At 53.0% G+C, this 16624-nt stretch overlaps 1 pseudogene; it reads left to right on the top strand.

Annotated features, from left to right (window-relative positions):
* LOC144291398 (integrator complex subunit 4 pseudogene) overlaps nucleotides 1-16624 on the top strand; it is a 97028-nt pseudogene that overhangs the window by 65592 nt on the left and 14812 nt on the right.

The raw sequence follows: 16624 nt of genomic DNA, 5'->3' as shown, positions 1-16624 counted from the left end.
CTTTTTCTTTGACTCAGCCATAATACCCTCTGGTTCCATCCACATCGAAGCAAATGGTGGGTGTTTGTCGTTTCTGATGGCTGAGTAATCTTCCATCGTGTACAGAGACCACTCGCCCTCCTTATCCATTCATCTTTCGATGGGCACCGAGGCTCCTTCCGCAGTGTGGCTATCGTGGGCATTGCAACTCGAAACCTCAGGGTGCACGTGTCCCGGTGTTTCTCCGCATCTGTATCTTTGGGGTACATCTCCACCAGTGCACCCCCATGCTGGATCGCAGGGCAGATCCGTTGTTACCTCTCTGAGGCACCTGCACACGGTTTTCCAGGCGTGGCTGCATCAGGTCACATTCCCACCAGCAGTGCAAGAGGGTTCCCTTTTCGCCACATCCTCGCCAACCTTCGCTGTTTCCTATCTTGTTAACGTTCACCGCAGTCACTGGTGTGTCAGGTGGGATCTCGTGGTGCTTTTGACCCATATCTCCCTGACGGCCAGTGATGCGGAGCATTGTCTCACGTGCTTGTCCGCCATGCCTAGTCTTCCTCTGTGACATTTCCATTCATGTCTCTTGCCCGTCGTCCGGATTGGATCGTTGGTCTCTTTGCTGTGGAGTTGCAGAAGTTCTTCAGAGATCTTGGATACTGGCCCTTTACCTGACAGGGTCATTTGCACATGTCTTCTCCCACTCTGTGGGTTGGCTTTGAGTTTTGTCGAGTGTTTCTTTTGCTGTGTGGAACCTGCTCATCTTGGTGAAGTCCCAGCAATCCTTTTCTTCGCTCTTGTTTCTCTGGCCTTCGTGGCTGATGTCATTTCTACGAAGTTGCTGTGGCCCAGTTCAAGAAGGGTGTTGTTGCCTTTGTCCTGCCCTAGGATTTTGATGGACTCTTGTCTTGCAAAATTGAGATCCTTCATCCATTTTGAGTTTATCCTTGTGTATGGTGTGAGAGGAATGGTCCAGTTTCATTCTTCTGCGTGTGGCTGTCCAGTGTTCCCAGCAGCATTTATTGAAGAGGCTGTCTTTTCTTTTTCCCCGTGCATGGTCTTTCCTGCCTGGCTGAATATTAGTTGCCCATAGAGTTGAGGGTCCACCTCTGGATGCTCTCTTCTGTTCCATTGATCGGCGTGTCTGTTTTTGTGCCAGTATCCCACTGTCTTGCCCGTCACAGCTTCGTGGCACAACGTGAAATCCGGCATTGTGCTGCCCCCGCAGTGGTTTTCTTGGCGACTCTTCCCGTGGCCGTTCGGGGTCTTTTCGCATTCCACACCAGCCTTCAGAGGACTTGCTCCAGCTCTCTGAAGAGAGTCCGTGCTATTTCTGACAGGGATTGCATTAGTTGTGTACATTGCCCTGGGTCACGTTGACATTTTCCCCAATATCAATTCTTCCAACCCAGGAGCGTGGAACCCTTTTCCATCTCTTTGTGTCTTCCTCAGTTTCTTTCCGACGTGTTCCACAGTGTTTCAGGAAGCCATCCGGCCCTAGACTTTTGTGTCCTGTGAGGTCTTTGATGATGACTGCTTTAATTTCCTCCCTGGATATTGACCTGTTGGGGTTTTCTGTGTCTTCCTGTTCCGTTTTTGGTAGTTTGTGGTTTTCCGGAAATGCGTTCGTTTCTTCTCGATTGCCCAATTTATTGGCGTATAGCTGCTCAGGATGAGTTTTTCAGATCGCTTGTATTTCCTACGTGGTGGTGGTGATCTTTCCTTTCTCATTCATGTTTTTGTTAATTGGAGTCTTTTCTCTTTTCTTTTAATAAGGCTGGCTTCATGGTTTTTCTCTCTCTTATTGGTTCTTTCAGAGGTCCACCACCTGGTTTTGTGGATGTGTTTCCTCAGTTCTTCTGCTCTCTATTTCATTGAGTTCTGCTCGAATTTTTATTAACCGTCGTCTTCTGCTGGGTGAAGGTTTCATTTGCTGGTCCTTCTCCAGCTCCTTTAGGTGCCAGGTTAGTTTTTGTATTTGAGTTCTTTCCAGTGTTTGGATTGATGCTTGTATTGCGATGTCTTTCCCCTATTTGGGACCGCTTTTGCTGTATCCCAGAGATTCTGAACGGTTGGTTGTATCTTCGTTCTCATTGGTTTCCGTGAATTTTCTTAATTCTTCTCTGATGTCCTGGTTGACCCTTTCACCTTTTAGCAGGATGGTCCTTAACCTGCACGTGTTTGAAATCCTTGCAAACTTCTTGTGGTTGAGCTCTAGTTTCAGAGCATTATGGGCTAAAAACATGCAGGGGACGATCCCAAAGTTTTGGTATCGATTATGACCTGATTTGTGACCCAGTATGTGGTCTCTTCTGGACAAAGTTCCACGTGCAATTGAGAAGAATGTGAATTCAGTTGCATTTGCATGTAAAGTTCTGTAAATATCTGTGAGATCCACCTGGTCCACTGTATCCTTTAGTGCTCTTGTTTCTTTGGAGATGCTGTGCCTGGAAGACCTGTCAATTGCAGAAAGCGCCGTATTCGAGTCTCCAAGTAAAAGGGTATTATTATCTAAGTATGTCTTAACTTTGCTTAGCGATTGATTGATATCCGTGGCAACTCCCTCATTCAGGGCATAGATACCCACGATCGTTAGTTAGGTCGTCTTGTTGGATAGATCCCTTACGTACGATCTAGTCTAGTGATTGTGTGAGGTTTCCAACGTAGAGTGTCATGTCCTCTGTGAAGAGTGAGAGTTTGACTTCTTTGCCGATCCGGATGCCTTTTTTTTCTGTTTCGGAATGTCGCTGGGAAAGCGAGGACCACTACTATTCTGCCGAACGAGAGTGTTGAGGGTGGACACCCTGTCGTGTTCCTGACCTTAAGGGAAAAGCTCCAGGTTTTTCCCAATGAAGAGCACGTTCCCTCTCTGGGTCGTTTGTACATGGGTTTTATGATAATTGAGGTTTTTTTCCCAGTATGCGTACCCAGCAGAAGGTTTTCATCATGAAAGGATGGTCTATTTGGTCAAATGCTTTTTCTGCATCTATTGAGAGAATCCTACGGTTCTCATCCTTTGTTTCATTAACGTGGAGAGGGAAGGAGAGACAGAACTGGAGGGATGGACAGACACAGGGAGGGGGACACAGACAGGGAGGGAGAGATAGGGATGGGGAGGGAGAGACAGCGAGATGGTGAGGGAGAGACCGAGACAAGGAGGAAGAATGAGGAAGGGAGGGAGAGAGCCAGACATGGAAGGAGAGTCAGAGAGACAGGGAGGGAGAGACAGAGACAGAGAGACACCGAGAGCCCGGGAGGGATACACTGAGAGACAGGGAGGAAGAGTCAGAGAGAAAGGGAGGGAGACTGAGACACAGAGAGGGGAACACAGAGACAGGATGGAGAGAACGAGACGGAGTGAGAGACTGGGAGACACGAAGGGAGACACACAGAGACTGGCAGAGAGACAGAGACGCAAAGAGAGACAGAGACACAGGAAGGGAGAGTCGGCGAGACAGGGAGCGAGAGTCAGAGAGAGGGCGGGAGAGGAGACGGGGTGGGGGGCAGGGCGGGGACAGACTGAGATGGGGCAGCGGGGAGAGACAGACACAGACACAGGGAAGGAGAGTCAGAGAGACAGGGATGGAGAGACAGAGACAGCGAGGGAGATACAGAAAGACAGGCAGGGAGAGGCAGGGAAACAGGTAGGGAGACACCGAGAGCCTGGGAGGGAGAGACCGAGACACAGAGAGAAGGAGGGTGAGATCTAGACACCGTGGGAGAGACAGAGAGGGAGGGAGACCGAGAGACAGGGAGGGACAGACCCAGAGACAGGGAGGGAGAGACCGAGAGACAGGCAGGGGGAGACAGAGAGACAGGGAGTGAGAGCCAGAGCCATGGAGGGAGACCGAGATACAGTGAGGGAGAGGCCGAGAGACAGGATGAGAGAGACAGGGATGGAGACACACAGACAGGGAGGGACAGATGGAGACGGGTGGCGAGATACAGGGATGGAGAGACCGAGGCAGGGAAAGAGAGACAGAAGTGGAGGGATGGACAGAGACAGGGAGGGAGCCCCCAGACAGGGAGGGAGAGATAGATAGAGGTGGGCAGGGAGACGGAGAGAAAGCGAGGGGGAGACCGAGAGACAGGGAGGGAGAGAGAGATGGAGACAGGGAGGAGTGACTGAGACGACGGGGGTGAGAGATGGAGATGGGGGAGAGACACAGGACAGGGAAGGAAGGATCCAGAGACAGGGAGGGACAGACAGACCAAGAGACAGAGAGGGAGAGATGAGACAGAGGGGAGAGACCAAGGTGCAGGGAGGGAGACCGAGAGACAGGAGGGGAGAGTCAGAGACAGGGAGGGAGGAGACAGCGAGACAGAGACAGGATGGAGAGAATGAGACAGGGAGGGAGACAAGTGAGAGTCCGAGAGACAAGAAGGTAGGCACAGAGACAGGGAGAGAGAGACAGCGAGGGACAGGCCATGATAGGCAGTAAGAGAAGAAAGACTGGGAGGGACACAGAGACTGGGAGGGACAGGGAGAGAGAGAGAGATGGGGGTGGGGGCAGAGGCAGAGAGACTGGGAGGGAGACAGGGCCAGACCGGGAGGGAGAGCGAGGGAGACAGTGAGGGAGAGACAGAGACCGGGACGGAGGGACAGGGATGGAGACACAGAGCCAGAGAGAGGCTCCGTGCCTCCGTGAGCAGGTGTCCCTCTGGACTGAGCCGGGGCGCAAGGCCTCGGCCCCGGCGCCCCGACTAGACTAGCGGGGGGAGGCAGAGGCGGTCTCGGGTCCCCTGTAGGCTCCGCGGAGGGCGGGCCTCTGTGTGGCAGGTCTGCGGGGGGCGTGGCGGGGGCGGGGCGGGAGCTTGCCCAGGCGCCTGACCCCGAGCGTGACCTGAAGGGGGCCGGGGCGTGGCCGCAGGAGGAGCTGTGCGCAGATGCGGCGACGTGGGCACGGCAGGAGGTTGCGCGGCCGCGCCCCCAGTCCAGGCCCGCGGTTCCCCGCGGTTCCCCGCAGTTCCCCGCGCTCCGAGCTCGCGGCAGTGGCTCTGCAGGCCTGGGCCCCCGGCGCGCAGGTCAGCGTGGGCCCCGGGAGGCGTGACGGGCCCCGGGGTGGCTGTGCGAGAGGCATCTGGCCCTCGCTGGTGGCGCGGCGGGTGCCTGGGAGGGACCGGAGGGGGACAGTGAGTCTTGGGGGCCGCATGGAGGCGCCCCCGTGGCGAGCCCGGCGGACACCCTTTGGGCCGCCAGGGTGCCGGGCAGAGGGCTGCGCGGGGGAGGAGTGGTGGCACCTGTTCTCGGAGGGGGGCGGCGGCGGGGCCTCCTACGTGTCAGGTCAGGTCTCACAGGAGCGGCTCAGCGAGGGTGTGGGGCCCCTCCACCGGGGCTCGGGGAGGTGCCGCCGAACCCATCCGCGGCTGCTCAGAGGGGTTAGGATGCAGGCACCTTGCGATGTCAGGGCAGGGCCTTGGGGCGGTGGCTTGAGGGCCTGGGCTGCTGGGCCCCCCCAGGCCCCCCAAGGCCCTTGGCTGTTCCTCCTCCCCCCACCCCCTCCCCGCTCTCAGGTCCCTCCCTAAGCTCCCCAGCCTGGCCGGCAGCATGCCCCCCTCCCCCTTGGTCCCTTTCAGGTGAATATGGCTACCTCTGAAATTGTTGAATTTTGAAATCGTTCCCCTTTCTGCACATCCTGTCCAGTATTTGTGGTTTCCTGTCTGGCCAATGTTCCCCATTCTCACCGGTGTAAGGTGGGATTTCGTTGTGCTTTTGACGTGTGTTTCCCTGATGGAAATAACAGTGATGCGGCGCATTTTCTCATGGGCTTGTCGGCCACGTCGACGTCTTGCTCTGTGCCATTTCGGTTCGTGTCTTTTGCCCATTTCCGGATTGGATGGTTGGTTTCTCTGCTGTTGAGTTGAATGGGTTCTTTAGAGATCGTGGATGCTGGCCCTTTATCTGTCGGGTCATTTGCACGTAGCTTCTCCCATTCTGGAGGTTGTCTCTTGGTTTTGTTGAGTGTCTCTTTGGCTGTGCGGAAGCTTCTCATCCCGATGAAGTCCCAATAGTTCATCTTTGCTTTTGTTTTCTGGCCTTCACGGGTGTATCTTGCAAGAAGTTACTGTGGCCAAGTTCGGGAAGGACGTGGCCTGTGTTCTCCCCTAGGGTTTTGATGGAATCTCATCTCACATTTACATCTTTCATCCATTTTGAGTTTTATCTCTGTGTATGGTGTGAGAGAATGGTCCAGTTTCATTCTTTTGCATGTGGCTGTCCAACGTTCCCAGCAGCCTTTAGTGAGGAGGCTGTCTTTTTTCCAGTGGATGGTCTCTCCTGCTTGGTCGAATATATGGTCCTGACCGTAGAGTTGAGGGTCCACTTCTGGATTTCTCTCTTCTGTCCCATTGATCCGTGTGTCTGTTTTTCTGCTAGTAGCACACTGTCTTGATGAGCACAGCTTTGTAGCACAACCTGAAGTCCGGCGTTGTGATGCCGCCAGCTGTGGTTTTCTTTTCTAATATTGCCCTGGGCATTCGGGGTCTTGTCTGATTCCACACGAATCTTCAGTTGATTTGTGGCAACTCTCTGAAGGGAGCCTTTGGTATTTTTGATGATAGGGATTGCAATCAATGTGTAAATTGCCCTGGGTCAGTCACGTTGACATTTTCCCAATATATGAATTCTTCCAATCCAGGAGCATGGGATAGTTTTCCATCTCTTAGTGTCCTCCTCAATTTCTTTCAGATGTGTTCCGTGGTTTTTCGGGTAGAGATCCTTTACCTCTTTGGTTAGGTGTATTCCTGGGTATCTCATGCTTTTGGGTGCAGTTGTCACTGGAACCGACTCCTTAATTTCTCTTTCTTCAGAGTCATCGTTGGCGTATAGAGAGGTGACTGATTTCTTGGCATAGATTTAGGATCCTGCCACGCTGCCGAATTTGCTGTATGAGTTCTACGATCTTGGGGTGGAGTCTTTTGGGTTTTCCGGGTACAGTACCATGCATGCCATCGGTGAAGAGGGCAAGTTTGACTACTTCTTTGCCAATGTGAATGCCTTTTATTTTTTCTGTCGCTTGATTGCTGAGGCCGAGATGTCTGTTAGTATGTTGAGAAGACGTGGTGAGGGTGGACATCCCTGTCTCTCGTTCCTGATGTTCGAAGAAAGGCTCCCAGTGTTTCCACATTGTGGATGATAATTTGCCACGGGCTTTTCGTAGATGGATTTGAAGATGCTGAGGGACGTTCCCTCTATCCCTGTACTCTGAAGGGTTTGGATCTGCCATGGATGCCGTATTTTGTCAAATGCTTCCTCTGCGTCTCTTGAGAGGATCATCTGGTTCTTGTTTTCTCTCTTGCAGATCTGATGAAGCCCATCGAGTGTTCTCCGAGTGCTGAAGCAGCCTTGCACCCTGGCGATTAACCCCACTGGGTCGTGGTGAGTAACTTCTTAATCATGTCCCGTCGGATCCTGTTGGCTCATATCTTGTGGAGAAGGTGTGCGTCCGCCTTAATCAGGGACATCGGTCCAGCATTGTCCCCTTTTGGGGTCTTGGGTTTTGGAGTTAAGGTGATGCTGGCCTCCAAGAACGAGCTTGGAAGTATTCCATCTCTTTCTATCTTTCGGAGCAGCTTTAGTAGCATAGGTAGTCTTTCTTCTTGAAGCGCTGGATAGAATTCCCCTGGGAAGCCATCTGGCCCTGGACTTTTGTGTCTTGGGAGGTTTGTGTGTTTGTTTATAGGTTTCTTTCTTATTGGAGGTCATTTTGCCAACATCGAGTGTAACTCCCCAGGTGTTCATCGCATCAAGTGCCCCCCTCTGTGCCCGTCACCCAGTCAACCCCGCCCCCCGCGTTCCTCCCTTTCTTCCACCCCTTGTTCATTTCCCAGGGTTAGGAGTCTCTCCTGTTCTGTCTCCTTTTCTGCCATCTCCCACTCATTTTTTTCTTCTTTCTCCTCTGTTCCCTTTCACTATTTTTTTCATACTCCCCAAAAGAACGAGACCATAGAATGTTTGTCCTTCGCCGACTGCCTTCTTTTTCTTTGACTCAGCCATAATACCCTCTGGTTCCATCCACATCGAAGCAAATGGTGGGTGTTTGTCGTTTCTGATGGCTGAGTAATCTTCCATCGTGTACAGAGACCACTCGCCCTCCTTATCCATTCATCTTTCGATGGGCACCGAGGCTCCTTCCGCAGTGTGGCTATCGTGGGCATTGCAACTCGAAACCTCAGGGTGCACGTGTCCCGGTGTTTCTCCGCATCTGTATCTTTGGGGTACATCTCCACCAGTGCACCCCCATGCTGGATCGCAGGGCAGATCCGTTGTTACCTCTCTGAGGCACCTGCACACGGTTTTCCAGGCGTGGCTGCATCAGGTCACATTCCCACCAGCAGTGCAAGAGGGTTCCCTTTTCGCCACATCCTCGCCGACCTTCGCTGTTTCCTATCTTGTTAACGTTCACCGCAGTCACTGGTGTGTCAGGTGGGATCTCGTGGTGCTTTTGACCCATATCTCCCTGACGGCCAGTGATGCGGAGCATTGTCTCACGTGCTTGTCGGCCATGCCTAGTCTTCCTCTGTGACATTTCCATTCATGTCTCTTGCCCGTCTTCCGGATTGGATCGTTGGTCTCTTTGCTGTGGAGTTGCAGAAGTTCTTCAGAGATCTTGGATACTGGCCCTTTACCTGACAGGGTCATTTGCACATGTCTTCTCCCACTCTGTGGGTTGGCTTTGAGTTTTGTCGGGTGTTTCTTTTGCTGTGTGGAACCTGCTCATCTTGGTGAAGTCCCAGCAATCCTTTTCTTCGCTCTTGTTTCTCTGGCCTTCGTGGCTGATGTCATTTCTACGAAGTTGCTGTGGCCCAGTTCAAGAAGGGTGTTGTTGCCTTTGTCCTGCCCTAGGATTTTGATGGACTCTTGTCTTGCAAAATTGAGATCCTTCATCCATTTTGAGTTTATCCTTGTGTATGGTGTGAGAGGAATGGTCCAGTTTCATTCTTCTGCGTGTGGCTGTCCAGTGTTCCCAGCAGCATTTATTGAAGAGGCTGTCTTTTCTTTTTCCCCGTGCATGGTCTTTCCTGCCTGGCTGAATATTAGTTGCCCATAGAGTTGAGGGTCCACCTCTGGATGCTCTCTTCTGTTCCATTGATCGGCGTGTCTGTTTTTGTGCCAGTATCCCACTGTCTTGCCCGTCACAGCTTCGTGGCACAACGTGAAATCCGGCATTGTGCTGCCCCCGCAGTGGTTTTCTTGGCGACTCTTCCCGTGGCTGTTCGGGGTCTTTTCGCATTCCACACCAGCCTTCAGAGGACTTGCTCCAGCTCTCTGAAGAGAGTCCGTGCTATTTCTGACAGGGATTGCATTAGTTGTGTATATTGCCCTGGGTCACGTTGACATTTTCCCCAATATCAATTCTTCCAACCCAGGAGCGTGGAACCCTTTTCCATCTCTTTGTGTCTTCCTCAGTTTCTTTCCGACATGTTCCACAGTGTTTCAGGAAGCCATCCGGCCCTAGACTTTTGTGTCCTGGGAGGTCTTTGATGATGACTGCTTTAATTTCCTCCCTGGATATTGACCTGTTGGGGTTTTCTGTGTCTTCCTGTTCCGTTTTTGGTAGTTTGTGGTTTTCCGGAAATGCGTTCGTTTCTTCTCGATTGCCCAATTTATTGGCGTATAGCTGCTCAGGATGAGTTTTTCAGATCGCTTGTATTTCCTACGTGGTGGTGGTGATCTCTCCTTTCTCATTCATGTTTTTGTTAATTGGAGTCTTTTCTCTCTTCTTTTAATAAGGCTGGCTTCATGGTTTTTCTCTCTCTTATTGGTTCTTTCAGAGGTCCACCACCTGGTTTTGTGGATGTGTTTCCTCAGTTCTTCTGCTCTCTATTTCATTGAGTTCTGCTCGAATTTTTATTAACCGTCGTCTTCTGCTGGGTGAAGGTTTCATTTGCTGGTCCTTCTCCAGCTCCTTTAGGTGCCAGGTTAGTTTTCGTATTTGAGTTCTTTCCAGTGTTTGGATCGATGCTTGTATTGCGATGTCTTTCCCCTATTTGGGACCGCTTTTGCTGTATCCCAGAGATTCTGAACGGTTGGTCGTATCTTCGTTCTCATTGGTTTCCGTGAATTTTCTTAATTCTTCTCTGATGTCCTGGTTGACCCTTTCACCTTTTAGCAGGATGGTCCTTAACCTGCACGTGTTTGAAATCCTTGCAAACTTCTTGTGGTTGAGCTCTAGTTTCAGAGCATTATGGGCTGAAAATATGCAGGGGACGATCCCAAAGTTTTGGTATCGATTATGACCTGATTTGTGACCCAGTATGTGGTCTGTTCTGGACAAAGTTCCACGTGCAATTGAGAAGAATGTGAATTCAGTTGCATTTGCATGTAAAGTTCTGTAAATATCTGTGAGATCCACCTGGTCCACTGTATCCTTTAGTGCTCTTGTTTCTTTGGAGATGCTGTGCCTGGAAGACCTGTCAATTGCAGAAAGCGCCGTATTCGAGTCTCCAAGTAAAAGGGTATTATTATCTAAGTATGTCTTAACTTTGCTTAGCGATTGATTGATATCCGTGGCAACTCCCACATTCAGGGCATAGATACCCACGATCGTTAGTTAGGTCGTCTTGTTGGATAGATCCCTTACGTACGATCTAGTCTAGTGATTGTGTGAGGTTTCCCACATAGAGTGTCATGTCCTCTGTGAAGAGTGAGAGTTTGACTTCTTTGCCGATCCGGATGCCTTTTTTTTCTGTTTCGGAATGTCGCTGGGAAAGCGAGGACCACTACTATTCTGCCGAACGAGAGTGTGGAGGGTGGACACCCTGTCGTGTTCCTGACCTTAAGGGAAAAGCTCCAGGTTTTTCCCAATGAAGAGCACGTTCCCTCTCTGGGTCGTTTGTACATGGGTTTTATGATAATTGAGGTTTTTTTCCCAGTATGCGTACCCAGCAGAAGGTTTTCATCATGAAAGGATGGTCTATTTGGTCAAATGCTTTTTCTGCATCTATTGAGAGAATCCTACGGTTCTCATCCTTTGTTTCATTAACGTGGAGAGGGAAGGAGAGACAGAACTGGAGGGATGGACAGACACAGGGAGGGGGACACAGACAGGGAGGGAGAGATAGGGATGGGGAGGGAGAGACAGCGAGATGGTGAGGGAGAGACCGAGACAAGGAGGAAGAATGAGGAAGGGAGGGAGAGAGCCAGACATGGAAGGAGAGTCACAGAGACAGGGAGGGAGAGACAGAGACAGAGAGACACCGAGAGCCCGGGAGGGATACACTGAGAGACAGGGAGGAAGAGTCAGAGAGAAAGGGAGGGAGACTGAGACACAGAGAGGGGAACACAGAGACAGGATGGAGAGAACGAGACGGAGTGAGAGACTGGGAGACACGAAGGGAGACACACAGAGACTGGCAGAGAGACAGAGACGCAAAGAGAGACAGAGACACAGGAAGGGAGAGTCGGCGAGACAGGGAGCGAGAGTCAGAGAGAGGGCGGGAGAGGAGACGGGGTGGGGGGCAGGGCGGGGACAGACTGAGATGGGGCAGCGGGGAGAGACAGACACAGACACAGGGAAGGAGAGTCAGAGAGACAGGGATGGAGAGACAGAGACAGCGAGGGAGATACAGAAAGACAGGCAGGGAGAGGCAGGGAAACAGGTAGGGAGACACCGAGAGCCTGGGAGGGAGAGACCGAGACACAGAGAGAAGGAGGGTGAGATCTAGACACCGTGAGAGAGACAGAGAGGGAGGGAGACCGAGAGACAGGGAGGGACAGACCCAGAGACAGGGAGGGAGAGACCGAGAGACAGGCAGGGTGAGACAGAGAGACAGGGAGTGAGAGCCAGAGCCAGGGAGGGAGACCGAGATACAGTGAGGGAGAGGCCGAGAGACAGGATGAGAGAGACAGGGATGGAGACACACAGACAGGGAGGGACAGATGGAGACGGGTGGCGAGAGACAGGGATGGAGAGACCGAGGCAGGGAAGGAGAGACAGAAGTGGAGGGATGGACAGAGACAGGGAGGGAGAGATAGATAGAGGTGGGCAGGGAGACGGAGAGAAAGCGAGGGGGAGACCGAGAGACAGGGAGGGAGAGAGAGATGGAGACAGGGAGGAGTGACTGAGACGACGGGGGTGAGAGATGGAGATGGGGGAGAGACACAGGACAGGGAAGGAAGGATCCAGAGACAGGGAGGGACAGACAGACCAAGAGACAGAGAGGGAGAGATGAGACAGAGGGGAGAGACCAAGGTGCAGGGAGGGAGACCGAGAGACAGGAGGGGAGAGTCAGAGACAGGGAGGGAGGAGACAGCGAGACAGAGACAGGATGGAGAGAATGAGACAGGGAGGGAGACAAGTGAGAGTCCGAGAGACAAGAAGGTAGGCACAGAGACAGGGAGAGAGAGACAGCGAGGGACAGGCCATGATAGGCAGTAAGAGAAGAAAGACTGGGAGGGACACAGAGACTGGGAGGGCGAGGGAGAGAGAGAGAGATGGGGGTGGGGGCAGAGGCAGAGAGACTGGGAGGGAGACAGGGCCAGACCGGGAGGGAGAGCGAGGGAGACAGTGAGGGAGAGACAGAGACCGGGACGGAGGGACAGGGATGGAGACACAGAGCCAGAGAGAGGCTCCGTGCCTCCGTGAGCAGGTGTCCCTCGGGACTGAGCCGGGGCGCAAGGCCTCGGCCCCGGCGCCCCGACTAGACTAGCGGGGGGAGGCAGAGGCGGTCTCGGGTCCCCTGTAGGCTCCGCGGAGGGCGGGCCTCTGTGTGGCAGGTCTGCGGGGGGCGTGGCGGGGGCGGGGCGGGAGCTTGCCCAGGCGCCTGAGCCCGAGCGTGACCTGAAGGGGGCCGGGGCGTGGCCGCAGGAGGAGCTGTGCGCAGATGCGGCGACGTGGGCACGGCAGGAGGTTGCGCGGCCGCGCCCCCAGTCCAGGCCCGCGGTTCCCCGCGGTTCCCCGCGGTTCCCCGCGCTCCGGGCTCGCGGCAGCGGCTCTGCAGGCCTGGGCCCCCGGCGCGCAGGTCAGCGTGGGCCCCGGGAGGCGTGACGGGCCCCGGGGTGGCTGTGCGAGAGGCATCTGGCCCTCGCTGGTGGCGCGGCGGGTGCCTGGGAGGGACCGGAGGGGGACAGTGAGTCTTGGGGGCCGCATGGAGGCGCCCCCGTGGCGAGCCCGGCGGACACCCTTTGGGCCGCCAGGGTGCCGGGCAGAGGGCTGCGCGGGGGAGGAGTGGTGGCACCTGTTCTCGGAGGGGGGCGGCGGCGGGGCCTCCTACGTGTCAGGTCAGGTCTCACAGGAGCGGCTCAGGGAGGGTGTGGGGCCCCTCCACCGGGGCTCGGGGAGGTGCCGCCGAACCCATCCGCGGCTGCTCAGAGGGGTTAGGATGCAGGCACCTTGCGATGTCAGGGCAGGGCCTTGGGGCGGTGGCTTGAGGGCCTGGGCTGCTGGGCCCCCCCAGGCCCCCCAAGGCCCTTGGCTGTTCCTCCTCCCCCCACCCCCTCCCCGCTCTCAGGTCCCTCCCTAAGCTCCCCAGCCTGGCCGGCAGCATGCCCCCCTCCCCCTTGGTCCCTTTCAGGTGAATATGGCTACCTCTGAAATTGTTGAATTTTGAAATCGTTCCCCTTTCTGCACATCCTGTCCAGTATTTGTGGTTTCCTGTCTGGCCAATGTTCCCCATTCTCACCGGTGTAAGGTGGGATTTCGTTGTGCTTTTGACGTGTGTTTCCCTGATGGAAATAACAGTGATGCGGCGCATTTTCTCATGGGCTTGTCGGCCACGTCGACGTCTTGCTCTGTGCCATTTCGGTTCGTGTCTTTTGCCCATTTCCGGATTGGATGGTTGGTTTCTCTGCTGTTGAGTTGAATGGGTTCTTTAGAGATCGTGGATGCTGGCCCTTTATCTGTCGGGTCATTTGCACGTAGCTTCTCCCATTCTGGAGGTTGTCTCTTGGTTTTGTTGAGTGTCTCTTTGGCTGTGCGGAAGCTTCTCATCCCGATGAAGTCCCAATAGTTCATCTTTGCTTTTGTTTTCTGGCCTTCACGGGTGTATCTTGCAAGAAGTTACTGTGGCCAAGTTCGGGAAGGACGTGGCCTGTGTTCTCCCCTAGGGTTTTGATGGAATCTCATCTCACATTTACATCTTTCATCCATTTTGAGTTTTATCTCTGTGTATGGTGTGAGAGAATGGTCCAGTTTCATTCTTTTGCATGTGGCTGTCCAACGTTCCCAGCAGCCTTTAGTGAGGAGGCTGTCTTTTTTCCAGTGGATGGTCTCTCCTGCTTGGTCGAATATATGGTCCTGACCGTAGAGTTGAGGGTCCACTTCTGGATTTCTCTCTTCTGTCCCATTGATCCGTGTGTCTGTTTTTCTGCTAGTAGCACACTGTCTTGATGAGCACAGCTTTGTAGCACAACCTGAAGTCCGGCGTTGTGATGCCGCCAGCTGTGGTTTTCTTTTCTAATATTGCCCTGGGCATTCGGGGTCTTGTCTGATTCCACACGAATCTTCAGTTGATTTGTGGCAACTCTCTGAAGGGAGCCTTTGGTATTTTTGATGATAGGGATTGCAATCAATGTGTAAATTGCCCTGGGTCAGTCACGTTGACATTTTCCCAATATATGAATTCTTCCAATCCAGGAGCATGGGATAGTTTTCCATCTCTTAGTGTCCTCCTCAATTTCTTTCAGATGTGTTCCGTGGTTTTTCGGGTAGAGATCCTTTACCTCTTTGGTTAGGTGTATTCCTGGGTATCTCATGCTTTTGGGTGCAGTTGTCACTGGAACCGACTCCTTAATTTCTCTTTCTTCAGAGTCATCGTTGGCGTATAGAGAGGTGACTGATTTCTTGGCATAGATTTAGGATCCTGCCACGCTGCCGAATTTGCTGTATGAGTTCTACGATCTTGGGGTGGAGTCTTTTGGGTTTTCCGGGTACAGTACCATGCATGCCATCGGTGAAGAGGGCAAGTTTGACTACTTCTTTGCCAATGTGAATGCCTTTTATTTTTTCTGTCGCTTGATTGCTGAGGCCGAGATGTCTAGTAGTATGTTGAGAAGACGTGGTGAGGGTGGACATCCCTGTCTCTCGTTCCTGATGTTCGAAGAAAGGCTCCCAGTGTTTCCACATTGTGGATGATAATTTGCCACGGGCTTTTCGTAGATGGATTTGAAGATGCTGAGGGACGTTCCCTCTATCCCTGTACTCTGAAGGGTTTGGATCTGCCATGGATGCCGTATTTTGTCAAATGCTTCCTCTGCGTCTCTTGAGAGGATCATCTGGTTCTTGTTTTCTCTCTTGCAGATCTGATGAAGCCCATCGAGTGTTCTCCGAGTGCTGAAGCAGCCTTGCACCCTGGCGATTAACCCCACTGGGTCGTGGTGAGTAACTTCTTAATCATGTCCCGTCGGATCCTGTTGGCTCATATCTTGTGGAGAAGGTGTGCGTCCGCCTTAATCAGGGACATCGGTCCAGCATTGTCCCCTTTTGGGGTCTTGGGTTTTGGAGTTAAGGTGATGCTGGCCTCCAAGAACGAGCTTGGAAGTATTCCATCTCTTTCTATCTTTCGGAGCAGCTTTTTAGTAGCATAGGTAGTCTTTCTTCTTGAAGCGCTGGATAGAATTCCCCTGGGAAGCCATCTGGCCCTGGACTTTTGTGTCTTGGGAGGTTTGTGTGTTTGTTTATAGGTTTCTTTCTTATTGGAGGTCATTTTGCCAACATCGAGTGTAACTCCCCCAGTGTTCATCGCATCAAGTGCCCCCCTCTGTGCCCGTCACCCAGTCAACCCCGCCCCCCGCGTTCCTCCCTTTCTTCCACCCCTTGTTCATTTCCCAGGGTTAGGAGTCTCTCCTGTTCTGTCTCCTTTTCTGCCATCTCCCACTCATTTTTTCTTCTTTCTCCTCTGTTCCCTTTCACTATTTTTTTCATACTCCCCAAAAGAACGAGACCATAGAATGTTTGTCCTTCGCCGACTGCCTTCTTTTTCTTTGACTCAGCCATAATACCCTCTGGTTCCATCCACATCGAAGCAAATGGTGGGTGTTTGTCGTTTCTGATGGCTGAGTAATCTTCCATCGTGTACAGAGACCACTCGCCCTCCTTATCCATTCATCTTTCGATGGGCACCGAGGCTCCTTCCGCAGTGTGGCTATCGTGGGCATTGCAACTCGAAACCTCAGGGTGCACGTGTCCCGGTGTTTCCCCGCATCTGTATCTTTGGGGTACATCTCCACCAGTGCACCCCCATGCTGGATCGCAGGGCAGATCCGTTGTTACCTCTCTGAGGCACCTGCACACGGTTTTCCAGGCGTGGCTGCATCAGGTCACATTCCCACCAGCAGTGCAAGAGGGTTCCCTTTTCGCCACATCCTCGCCGACCTTCGCTGTTTCCTATCTTGTTAACGTTCACCGCAGTCACTGGCGTGTCAGGTGGGATCTCGTGGTGCTTTTGACCCATATCTCCCTGACGGCCAGTGATGCGGAGCATTGTCTCACGTGCTTGTCGGCCATGCCTAGTCTTCCTCTGTGACATTTCCATTCATGTCTCTTGCCCGTCTTCCGGATTGGATCGTTGGTCTCTTTGCTGTGGAGTTGCAGAAGTTCTTCAGAGATCTTGGATACTGGCCCTTTACCTGACAGGGTCATTTGCACATGTCTTCTCCCACTCTGTGGGTTGGCTTTGAGTTTTGTCGGGTGTTTCTTTTGCT

This window comes from Canis aureus, chromosome 20, assembly GCF_053574225.1.
Source record: "Canis aureus isolate CA01 chromosome 20, VMU_Caureus_v.1.0, whole genome shotgun sequence".
Lineage (NCBI taxonomy): Eukaryota > Metazoa > Chordata > Mammalia > Carnivora > Canidae > Canis > Canis aureus.
The sequence above is the reverse complement of the archived record's forward strand: the minus strand, read 5'-3'. Positions and strand labels throughout refer to the sequence as shown.